The sequence below is a fragment of the Limulus polyphemus genome, unplaced genomic scaffold (assembly GCF_000517525.1).
Source record: "Limulus polyphemus unplaced genomic scaffold, Limulus_polyphemus-2.1.2 Scaffold4724, whole genome shotgun sequence".
Lineage (NCBI taxonomy): Eukaryota > Metazoa > Arthropoda > Merostomata > Xiphosura > Limulidae > Limulus > Limulus polyphemus.
Window position 1 is genome coordinate 29,019 of NW_013670334.1, and position 12,459 is coordinate 41,477.

The following is a 12,459-nucleotide window of genomic DNA, read 5'->3' on the forward strand; positions in this document are numbered from 1 at the left end:
AACGTTTTCCGTTATGAATGTTTATTTATGATGTGGCTATGTTCTAGAATGTTGTGTACTGTAGCTTAATTTTCAACTTAGTAATATTTGTACTCTGTTCAGAACCCCTGCTTGACGTGTCATTTGCTTCGGTTTTTTGTAAGAGATGGAGCTATGAGATAAAAGTTTGTACTTGAGAAAAACAACAAATCAGCACCGTTCTTTGAGCCGATATGCCGCGGCTAAAAAATGTTTTACAAACAAAATGTGTTGCAAAAATTTATGGTTTCCTGCAATTCTAAAATACTAATACGTGCTTAAACAATACGTGTTATAGAAACCTCTTGCTGTTTCTGTTTAGCTACGTGTTTATCTTAAGTTTGTGTTTAAAGTAAATTTATTTGACCGTTTCATCAGTTTGTGTTCTACATTCTACGTATTTTATATTCTACGTAATTGATTTTTTAGCCAGAATTAAGTTTCATTTTTTCATTGTTTTATTGAAATTTCTAATTTCAAGGGTATTTTGCATTTTTGTTTGTTTGTTTTTTTTTACTGCAAGGCGATGAAATTGAATTCAGGATATTGGTTTCCACGGTTTCCGTTATTCAAATTAGAACCAAAAATGTACTCTAATAAAGGATTCGATCTGTTAACCTCAAGAAAACACACTTTACTGCCAAAAAACCCCCTCTTAATAGTGTTCGGTCACTACGAAGAGTACAGTTTTGGGGTCGTCAGTGTTCCTTTTGCAAAACATTGTAAAGTGTTCATGTTCAGACAATTACAGTAGTTAGAAATCTTACAGCGGCAAGTAAGCTTCGTTGAGCCCTCCTCGGCTATCTTTGTCGACAAAACTCGCGAAAACTGCGAAGAAAACGGTTTTATAGTGCTGAGAAACCATATTTTGTATTGCGCAACATGTGGATCCACTACTGTATGTTGTGTGGTATTTTGAATGAGATATAGGTTTTCTTTCTTCATAGCCTGGAAACTAAGGCGAATTCGGCCACACTGGGTGGTAATTCAAATTCCAGACACCGCAAGGAGTTCAAATCTCTATTCAGAATTTTAAGAAAGGGGGTATCGGAAAGTTTTGTTTAGGATCAATCCACCAAACATGGGTGTTAAAAATCTTCGTGTTTATAAGAAGATCAGATATCTTTTGTTAAAGCGATCATATTTAGCGTGCTATGACTATGGATTGGAAGATTCATGGTTCTCTACCTATTATTGCAAAAACATGAGATATTATTAGGTTTACGGCAGAAAGGGTGCCAAACTGATGAAACAATGTATTCTATTTAATATCTATAAGTAAGAACAATATATTTATTAGCTATGATCATTGCCTGGTGATTCGTAATTTTGATCCTAAAGTAGATTTCTTGTTCTGATCGGAAGGTAGTATCAGTAACTAAGTGAACAGACAGACGAACAAGTTTGTCTATGTAAGTTGGTAGATGGTTGATATAGATAAAGAGATTTCATAGGTGAAACTACGAAAGGTTTAAGTTAGCCCCTCTTTTAATTCAATCGTTTAATTATGTTTCCTCTTTAATATCCGAAAGAAAAATCAATTAACGAACCTGGAACATAAGCAACTAACATCTTTGATCTCCTATGTAGAGAAACTTTTCCTCCTCATGTGCCATTTTCCCGCTTGAGCAGCAGGAGCTGAGCTCTCAAGTAACGAGGTAGGCTGAACATGACAAGTAACAGACCGAGGTCTATTCACGGTCACTGGTCAGTGGTTATTTGTTAGCAGTGAACACATGCTGTTAATTGGATAACCAGAAGATGTATTTCAGGAGGAGAAAAACACGTATCGATTACTACTGGTTTTAAAATTTCACAAGCTATCAGAGGAAAATATATTACAAATAAACGATGATGAGTGTTAATGTTTCTAATGATTTCACGAACTTACTCTCGTGTTATCGGGAAAATTAGGTAATAGATAGAATATACTGTAAAAATTCATTGTGGTCTGTGTGCTTAACCAATTCAGTTGTTCACTGTGGTCTGGGTGCTTAACCCTTTCAGTTGTTCACTGTGGTCTGGATGCTCAACCCTTTCAGTTGTTCACTGTGGTCTGGGTGCTTAACCAATTCAGTTGTTCACTGTGGTCTGGATGCTCAACCCTTTCAGTTGTTCACTGTGGTCTGGGTGCTTAACCTTTTCAGTTGTTCACCGTGTTCTGGATGCTCAACACTTTCAGTTGTTCACTGTGGTCTGGGTGCTTAACCCTTTCAGTTGTTCACTGTGGTCTGGGTGCTTAACCCTTTCAGTTGTTCACTGTGGTCTGGGTGTTTAACCCTTTCAGTTGTTTTATGAATTGCAAAATATCTCAGACAATTTTGTTAAAAATTCAAATGATTTTGTATTTTAACTTACCTAACTCATGAAGAGTATTTACAACTTTTTGGAAATGCGAGGTAAATTATTGAACTGATGAAGTATTTCTAAACCTTGTTGGGAACTCTAATATAACTTATTTAACCCACGAAGTGTACCATATCCTTGTTGAAACCCCGATGTAATTCATTTAACCCGTGAAATGAATCTAACCCTGGTTGTGAACTCTGACATACTTATTTAACTCATGAAGTTTATTAACCCTTTGCTGAAACTCCGACGTAACTTTTTAACCCATAAAATGTATTTAACCCTTTTGCTGAAACTCCGACGTAACTTATTTAACCTTTGCTGAAAACTCCGGCGTAACTTATTTAACTCATGAGATATACTTAACCCTTGTTGGAAAATCCGACGTAACTTATTTAACCCATGAAGTGTATTTAACCCTTGCTGAAAACTCCGACGTAACTTATTTAACCCATGAGATATACTTAACCCTTGTTGGAAAATCCAGCGTAACTTATTTAACCCTTGCTGAAAACTCCGACGTAACTTATTTAACCCCTGTTGAGAACTTTAACTACTTATTTTTTAACTAAAATCTATGCACTCATATTCCAAATATGTTCTTCGAACTTGTACGTCAAGTATTTGTTTTTTTAATTATAGACTACATGTACCTTATACGTCTCCGACTCCTTTCGTCAACTAAATGATTGATGTTAGCACGTTGATAAATGGACAGTGGTCACTTGTCAGCCGACTTGACAACTGATACACACCTCTAGTAATGATGGTGATGTAAGTGGAGTGCTCAATGGAAGTCGTCATCCTCTGGTAACGAGATTAATGAGCCAAGCTCTTCTTCCAGAATAGAGCATGATTGATTTTCTTGTTCAACGATGACAGGAATGTATTTTTTTGTGTGTGAAGTTGCCTTATAATTCTGTTTACTCTCTCGGTACCACATAAATTAGATAATAGAAACGTATTTGTTTCACCATCTTGAGGCGTTTTGACAACTTTCAATAGATTATTGGGTTCACATTTGTATATAAGTTACCATTACTGCTCCTAACATGAATTACTATAGAAAGTTCTGCTACATGTTACTATGGAAACTTCTGATACATGTTGCCATGGAAACGTCTGATACATGTTGCTATGGAAACGTGTTACTAGAAATTTCTTATACGAATTAATATACAATTCTGCTAACATAGCCTATTGTAAATGGAAAGTTCTGACACAAATTACTACATAATTATTCTAACCACAGATTTAAAAAACTTCTGCCACGTGTTAGTATAGAATATCTATGTTGCTTTAAGTTACATTAACTATTGCTGATTATTATATAACTTATGTGACTACTATAGATTACAGTTTAACTAGCTTGAACTACTATAGATTACAGTTTAATTAGCTTGAACCACTATAGATTACACTTTAACTAGCTTGAACTACTATAGATTACAGTTTAACTAGCTTGAACTACTATATATTACAGTTTAATTAGCTTGAACCACTATAGATTACAGTTTAATTAGCTTGAACTACTATAGATTACAGTTTAACTAGCTTGAACTACTATAGATTACAGTTTAACTAGCTTGAACTACTATAGATTACAGTTTAACTAGCTTGAACTACTATAGATTACTGTTTAGTTAGCTTGAACTACTATAGATTACAGTTTAACTAGTCTGAACCACTATATATTAGAGTTTAACTTGTCTGAACCACTATATATTACAGCTTAACTAGTCTGAACCTATAGTAGTTCACACTTGTTAAACTGTAATATATAGTGGTTCAATCTAGTTAAACTGTAATATATAGTGGTTCAAGGTAATTAAACTGTAATCTATATTGGTTTAAACTAGTTAAACTGTAATATATAGTGGTTCAGACTAGTTAAACTGTAATCTATATTGGTTTAAACTAGTTAAACTCTAATATATAGTAGTTCAGACTAGTTAAACTGTAATATATAGTGATTACAGTTTAACTAGTTTGAACCACTATATATTACAGTTTAACTACTTTAAACCAATATAGATTACAGTTTAATTACCTTGAACCACTATATATTACAGTTTAACTAGTCTGAACTACTATATATTAGAGTTTAACTAGTCTGAACTACTATATATATTAGAGTTTAACTAGTTTGAACTGCTATATATCACAGTATGTGTATTCAGATATCAATAACAAATAAATTATCTGAATGATCAAATTAAAACTCCCGGCTATTAGCTTGAAATGTTAACCTAAAACCACGTGTAGGTTAATGTTTAGTAAAGTTGCTGCTATTGTATTTTTTGAATTCAATTTACAGTTTGATGACGTCGAGTTCAGTAACAAAGTTTGATATCTATAAACAATTGCAGCAACATGAGAAGCTCAGATATCTTGAAATTTAATGGATGACCCTCTTAACATCGATGTAACAGATGCTACTAATACTATAAATTTTGGTGAAAACCGAAGCGTCTTTTTTTCTAGGAAACACACTATAAAGCTAGCGGCTATGTAGCAGTCACGTTCCTCCAAACACAATTAGAAGTAGGGTGTTGATATGGCTTTTCCCTATGTATCAGAAAATTAAGTTATGACCCATAACTAGCCTTAACCCGTCACGAACCTGGTCAAAACACGAAACATGATTAGATCAGAAATTGTATAGGAAACCTTATCTCTGATGGAAAGAAAATCTAGCTAGTATAAGTACAAATGTCCAGCATCTATCTATATATATATATATATATATATGTATCTTATATTAGAAGGTTCAGAAACCTCTTTAGTCAAACTGATTTTAAAATAAGATGTTCCACCCTAATACTTTTCATTGCTTGCAATTTTACCTACATTTTCTGACTATCAGTTGCTTTTTGGGCTATCTTTTGTTTATGTAGTCTGTATATGCCTATAGAATGAAATTCATATTCATAAAAAATACAAGTCTTTTTGTATCAACAATAAAATCTTTTAAGTGTTCTTGTATCAACAATAAAAAATTACAAGTGTTCTTGTATCAACAATAAAATCTTTTAAGTGTTCTTGTATCAACAATAAAAAATTTCAAGTGTTCTTCTATCAACAATAAAATATTTTAAGTGTTCTTGTATCAACAATAAAAAATTACAAGTGTTCTTGTATCAACAATAAAATCATTCAAGTGTTCTTGTATCAACAATAAAATCTTTCAAGTGTTCTTGTATCAACAATAAAATCATTCAAGTGTTCTTGTAACAACAATAAAATCTTTCAAGTGTTCTTGTATCAACAATAAAATCATTCAAGTGTTCTTGTATCAACAATAAAATCTTTCAATAATTCCACCTACTGACCCTAGTTTTCTAAACTATTTACGCAGCAAATTACTTGTTGCTTCAGTACCAATCTATAGAATGTAATAAAAGGACACAATTAACCATTTTTCAATAAATAATCTTCTCATCGCTATGGACTGTAAACGTTTTAAGTTTATTTCTAGCCTTGTTAGCAAAACACACATTAAAACGATTTGTTTAAGTAAAACTGTGTTGGCAATATGACACTACAAAACTGGGAGAAGGTGTAATTAAACAGTTTGTTGAACCAAAAACTCAAAATTTGGAATAGGCATATTTTGTAATTAAAACCTTATTAACAGAACAAGAGTGAAAGATTATAAAAACAACAACAACAACAACACTAATACGGTTTATAGAACTGAACTTCTGTTACCATAGTATCGAGATGAAAAATTACTAAAAGGGAAATGTAAATGTATTCATGAGTTACAAGCTAGTTAACAACATGCCCCCTACTGACACAGCGGTAATTCTGAGGGCTTATCATGCTGAAAATCAGGTTTCAATACTCGCGGTGAGCACGACACAGATAGCCAATTATGTATCTATGTGATTATCAACAAACAAACAAATTGCTTGCAGTTTATAAAATTATGAAATTAACAAAGAGGACATTCAAATCTTTTTTAAATTAAAATCACGTCAGTAGTAAGAAAATGCACAATTAGGAAATATAACACTTACACTTTGCTTTTTCAGTTATAACCTTCTAAGCAGAATGAGACTGTATTTATTTTAAGTTTTACTTAAATTAAAACCTCATTAGGAATTTAAAACTGACAAATTTTAAAAAGGGCACATTTCAAGAATTAAAACCCCGTCAGCAGTGTACTTAATTATAAATTTATCAAAAGGCACAGTTAAATGGTTTGTTGAGTTAAAACTCTGTTAGAGTCTGAAAAATTAACTGAAAGAACAGTTAAACGATTTTTTTCAATTACAATCTCGTTACCAGTATGAGGTTCTAAAGATTATCAAAAGGCACATTGCTCAGTTTTTGAATTAAAACCCCTGTTAGAGGTCTGAAACCGGAAAATTAGCAAAAGGCATGTTACTCAGTTTTGAATTAAAACCCCTATTAGAGGTCTGAAACCGGAAAATTAACAAAGGGCACGCTATTCATTTTTAAGTTAAAACCCTTGTTAGAGGTCTGAAACCGGAAAAATTAGCAAAGGGCATGTTACTCAGTTTTAAGTTAAAACCCTTGTTAGAGGTCTGAAACCGGAAAAAAATTACCAAAGGACATGTTATTCAGTTTTAAGTTAAAACCCTTGTTAGAGGTCTGAAACCGGAAAAATTAGCAAAGGGCATGTTACTCAGTTTTTGACTTAAAACTCCTGTTTTAGTTCTGAAACCGGAGAATGGAGGGAAACCCCTGTTAGAGGTATGAAAATGTGAAACTTATCATGGAGTTGTATTATAAATAAAGATTTATTCAAATAATTTGTTGAATTAAAGTGTTATTGAGGTCCTATCCGAATACTCTACATCAAAGTGACAAAACTTTGTTAGACATTTACTTATGTTTTAGGTTTATGCTTCAACTCGCCATATGAACAAAAATAGTGTTTCATACTTGCAACTGGTTTCACATAAATAATCCGAGCTTCAATTAAGTACAATTGTCCTGATATAAATATCAATAATTAGATGGATCCAGATAACAGATGTTATTGGGACTTAGAACAGCTAACAATATCCATGTAATGGTTGTAAAGAAAATTGGATTTCACAACAATTAACTGTATACGCAGATAATTGTTGTTAAGTCGTTTTCTGCAATTAATATACATATAGAATACGATTTTATTTAAACACGATAATTAAGACATACACTGAAGACTAGCTAGAAACTGAGCTTTCCAACAATATCAAAAACACGATACCTGATTTATAAAATCAAGTTAACAAGATTTTCCTCGTTGTATATTCTATATAGAATGCACAATATTGCTTTTTTAGAAGGTATTTTGGAACTTGGATAATGAGTTAACTTTCAGAACAAAGTAGGTGTAATTAACAGGATTTAAACGTATAATAAGATGTAGATAACTATTTTATTGCCTAGCATTTGTACTGTATAAAAAGAGACAGGAAACAGAGAGGATACAACCGATATGGCGCACGTGTTTAATTGTTTGGACATAACCAATATGGCACACGTGTTTAATTGTTTTTGTTTTTTATCTCTTATTTTGATTGCCTGGTGGTAACGTTAGGTACCCGTCTGTTAAGCCATCTTTGTTGCGATATAATTTTGTGGGACAATATATTTATCTAAATATTCCCTATAGGCAGCCGTTTCCGTCGGATACTGAATTTATGAATGGTTTTATCATTTGAAGTTTTGATAAATCACGGACATGTGATTGAACAGTATAAATTAGTGGTTCCTGGTACCAAAACACGTTAGTCAAATCTATTGTTATCAACAGCGAAGGCACAAAACTTCCTCAGCATGTCACGGAAAATTAAAAGAACAATATTATAAATTCTGCCTACTAACGGACAAGTCAAACAAGCAGATTTCTGATTCGTCACTAACCACTTTTGTGTGGTGAGCTACCAGTTCATTATTGGTTGATTTAATCGAGTTCAACGTGTCGTAAGGGCGGGACTTTTCGGTATCCAAACAGAAGGTGAAAATATCAATAAAGCTCGACCCTAGGAAGCCTAACGGAGGAGTAGGCACGGTAACAAATAAAAAATAGAGTTTGTTGTTGAATCACTCGATATTCCCTTCGTATTGGTCCGTTGAAATGACTTCCATAATAACTTTTATTGATACCCAAAATCAATAGTAAGCGTTGGGAAACGAAGGTACTTTTACACATCCCACACCGAACACGTACAAAAGGTGTACTGTTAGGATAGTTGTTTGGAGCACGTGCAGTTGGGTCGATGAAATAAATGCAAGTACCTAAACGGCACACCTCTCTAGATTCATCGGGAAGAAAATTGTCAAGTTAATAGCACCAGGTTTCACCCAAATGACTTGAATTGATCGAGCTTGATTATAGCGCAAAGTACATGCAATGAAGAGACCGACCAGGGAGAAAGAAATGATATAACAAACAGAGATAATGCAAACAAGATCAGATATTGGTTTGTCGTAGCTTTACGGTTATACAAAACGTACAAATATCATGGCCTCGAAACATACAAGGTACGTGAATCTGACCGAAATAAATAAGTTTACAAAGCTAATCTATAAACATACACACAAATATATATATATCATAGCACTGCACGATATGCCCTACATCTCTAGCCTACAATGGTTTGTTCCATTATGAGGTTTATTTTATTCGAGATATGAGGAATTTCATTATATCATAGAATTCATTAGTAGTATAACATCGGTATAACGTATATCATTTCATTATATCATAGAATTCATTAGTAGTATAACATCGGTATAACGTATATCATTTTATTATATCATAGAATTCATTAGTAATATAACATCGGTATAACGTATATCATTTCATTATATCATAGAATTCATTAGTAGTATAACATCGGTATAACGTACATTTGAGTTAACTTTGAAACCTAAAGTAGCAGGTACACTGCTGCAACAGAAGGGACATGAAACCTAAAGTAGCAGGTACACTGCTGCAACAGAAGGGACATGAAACCTAAAGTAGCAGGTACACTGCTGCAACAGAAGGGACATGAAACCTAAAGTAGCAGGTACACTGCTGCAACAGAAGGGACATGAAACCTAAAGTAGCAGGTACACTACTGCTAGAGAAGGAGAAGAACAATTCTTTACATATATATACACATCGTTTATAAAATCTCATCCCTCACTCGTCAACTGAAGAATGCTTTAAAACACAGTATTCTGTGTGAAACCTACGAACACATAAAACTTTGTGGTATTTTTTTATTTTTCACACTAGGAGGTGCTTTAAATCTTAAAGTGAAATTTAATATTTGTGAAAACAGTGAAGTAGCAAAAATACCATTTTACTGACACAAACACACCAAATGAGCGACATTATGAAAATGCGTTTTACGATATTTTGTACACTTCAAAGTGAAACATAAGTGAATGGGTTTTTACGATATTTTGTAGACTTCAAAGTGAAACATAAGTGAATGGGTTTTTACAATATTTTGTACACTTCAAAGTAAAACATAAGTGAATGGGTTTTTACAATATTTTGTACACTTCAAAGTAAAACATAAGTGAATGGGTTTTTACGATATTTTGTACACTTCAAAGTAAAACATAAGTGAATGGGTTTTTACAATATTCTGTACACTTCAAAGTAAAACATAAGTGATAGTGTTTTTATAGTATTATTTTTCAAGCTTTTTTAGAATAAAAGTATTTAAAACATTGCCATATAACTTTTTGCATTAGTTTCTGTAAGAATTTTAAGGTTTCTTAAGTATTCCTGTATCTGTTATGAAGTTTGAGTTTATTAGAAGATTTTATAAATTATTACTTTAGCCACATTTTGCACACGATTATAATAGATCAGATAAAATCCATAAATCAGTTAAGCTTCAGTAGTTGTGACATTCTCCAATTTGCATCTACTGATATTAACTCTGGATGAGTACTTTATCATTTGGTTGAAACATTAACACCCTATTTGCTACTAGTAGGGCGCTTTTAAATTATTAAAATTACCTAGCTACCACATTCTTCCCCTCTCAGAAGCAAGACCTGTCCTCGGCCCAAGTTTCCAAGTCGTGAGACATTCCGACGTTGGCACTAATGTTTTTGTGATAATCTAACTTTTCCATCTCTAGTTAAGGCACGTTTTACCATCTGAGCTAAAGTGTTAACCCTATAGCACTTTTTTAACGACACAAATGACCGTGTCAAGCAAGCCTAAAAGAACAAGTAAGCCTTCTAACAACGTTGTAAGGACCTCCTCTTCATTAGTATATCGTTTGATAAGAAGCATGCTTCTGTGTGTTTTTAACATTAAATTTTTGTCAGCATATTTCACAAACTCTGACGATTAAAGAAGAGTAATTACAAATTTTATTCAAAATGGAAAATTCTCACACTGTGCACCTCCTAGCGGTCGTTAAATAATACTAATAATTTATATTATTTGTATCAATAAAATCATAAAATTCACTTTGTGAATTGTTGTTGTTTTTTTAAATGAAATATATTAAACAATAAAAAACTGGAAATTTTCAGTTATATCATTAAACGATATTTTAAATCACTTTCTTATTTGAATAATATTTTCTTGGTACTGAAATTTGATATAAATCTGGTTTATGTTGAAAAGGGTTAACAAGGTTAACAAGATATAGGAAAAACTGTATATTTTATTCTCATCTTGTTTCAAGAATAGAATCTCCACTATTAACCTACTTCCGAAATATAGACATAGGAAGGGTATTGTAAAGCGCTTGAGAACCTTAAAAGTGTGACGTTATATAGGATTTGCCAAAACATCGTTAAAAAGCAAAAAAAATAAAAAATCGTTTTCATCTCACTGGTACATGCTATGAATAGCAAACAATATTAATAACAACATTTCACACAAGTCTACTCTTAAAAGCCTGTTTCTTTCACTAACAGAAACGAGTAAATAACGTATCCCAGAGGAGTTTACTGCGCATGTCGAAAGTTCTTTCGTCCACCGAAACTACGATTATACTGATACAATCACAGATCAAACAGGAAAAAAAGAAGAAGTCAAGATAAAAAAAAACCGAAACTTTACGGAGTATCTTGTTTGCTTCTTTCGACTTTATACCGTAGTAGCATCCATTCCGGTAAAATCAGATAGGAGGGGGGTTAGAATGACGTGATTATGATTAATGGTTTTCTTACTATAGGGTGCGGCCAGTGTTATTTAGTTGACACAAAACACCACGGGAAAACTTTAGGGTGGCGTGTGTTATCGGCCCCCGAGGGCTGAGCAATCACATCATCCCGTCCGCATCAGCCAATTCGTCAACCATGCCGGTATTCATGTGCTTATGTAAAGATGACACCGTATTCAGTAAGACGGATGAGCCTTCGGACTAGGGTATAATCTAGCAAGATTTGCTTCCTAAAACATACTTACTGATGGTCAATACAAGAAATCCCATATTCCCTGTTGTTAGTCTGGGCAGAGCTTGTTTCTCTAATTCAGTATACGTTCTGTCTATATGAAGACGTTTAACGCTCGAGTCCGTTCTCCACCTAAATAATGGAAGAGTGATATATATATATATATATAATATTTAATTACGTAGCAGTTATTAAGAATTTATATAACATTTGAGGCATGTGATCTTTCACACAGTTTTGCTATTAATAATTTGTTTGTTTGTCGTTAAGCACAAAGTTACACAATGAGCTGTTTGTGCTGTGCCAACCATGGGTATCGAAACCCGATTTTAGACTATGGATGAGACATGACATAGTATGTAAAACAAGATATCACCTGAGATATGACAGAGCATGTAAAACAAAGTAAAATGTGGTATATGACATAGTGTGTAAAATAAGGTACTCCATGAGATATGACATAGTGTGTTAAACAAGGTATCACATGAGACATGACGCAGCCTGTAAAATATGGTACCACATGAGACATGACGCAGCCTGTAAAACAAGGTACCACATGAGACATGACGCAGTCTGTAAAACAAGGTACCACATGAGACATGACGTAGCCTGTAAAACAAGGTACCACATGAGACATGGCGCAGCCTGTAAAACAAGGTACCACATGAGACATGGCACAGCCTGTAAAACAAGGTACCACATGAGACATGG

The 12,459-nt window shown here is 33.3% G+C and overlaps 1 long non-coding RNA gene across 1 annotated transcript in view; it reads right to left on the reverse strand.

Annotated features, from left to right (window-relative positions):
* LOC111088915 overlaps positions 1-12,459 on the reverse strand; it is a 58,958-nt gene that overhangs the window by 18,507 nt on the left and 27,992 nt on the right. Inside the window, exon 2 of the long non-coding RNA XR_002613290.1 lies at positions 11,762-11,880. This is a non-coding gene — a long non-coding RNA (uncharacterized LOC111088915). The remainder of the gene's footprint in view (positions 1-11,761; positions 11,881-12,459) is intronic.